Below are 617 nucleotides of genomic sequence, written 5' to 3' on the forward strand. Positions count from 1 at the left end.
GAATTGACGAAAACGGTTGGTGAACTTGCTACTGCACGTAACGCAGGCAGGCAAAACTTACCACAGAGGAACCACAACGAATAACGACACCGGTATTGGGAAACGAAGAGTCTGCAACGGCACGTCAAGCAACGGCAGCACTACAACGCCCAGCTAGTGTACACGAAATAAGCGCACTACTACCTACGAACGACCCTTTGAAAGGCAGCATAAGTTCCGAGGTATTTGTCGAGAAGATAGTACAACTGCAAGGCATATACGGCTGGTCTGAAAAGGAGATTTTAGTAGCAGCGCAATTGAACCTGAAAGGTGTAGCGAAAACCTGGTTAGATTCACAGCAAGTGTTTCATTCATGGCCAGAGTTTGTACAATAAAGGCCGGTCCACATAGAACTTTCGCGTTGGCTTTGGCGTTGGCGTTGGTTTGACAGAACGCACGTTAAAAGTATGCTGGCTACAATGAACGCTTGGCAGCGAATCCTTGGGCCACTAAATTAACATATTAACGACAGATAAATTAATATTTCATATCAATAATTGCATTAAAAACGATATTTCTTGCCCGCACTTGATTAAAAAGTAAAAATATTTCACCTAATTTTATTTATTCGCAACAGC

This window comes from Rhagoletis pomonella, unplaced genomic scaffold, assembly GCF_013731165.1.
Source record: "Rhagoletis pomonella isolate Grant_MI unplaced genomic scaffold, Rhpom_1.0 Rhpom_scaffold_00009, whole genome shotgun sequence".
Classification (NCBI taxonomy): Eukaryota; Metazoa; Arthropoda; class Insecta; order Diptera; family Tephritidae; genus Rhagoletis; species Rhagoletis pomonella.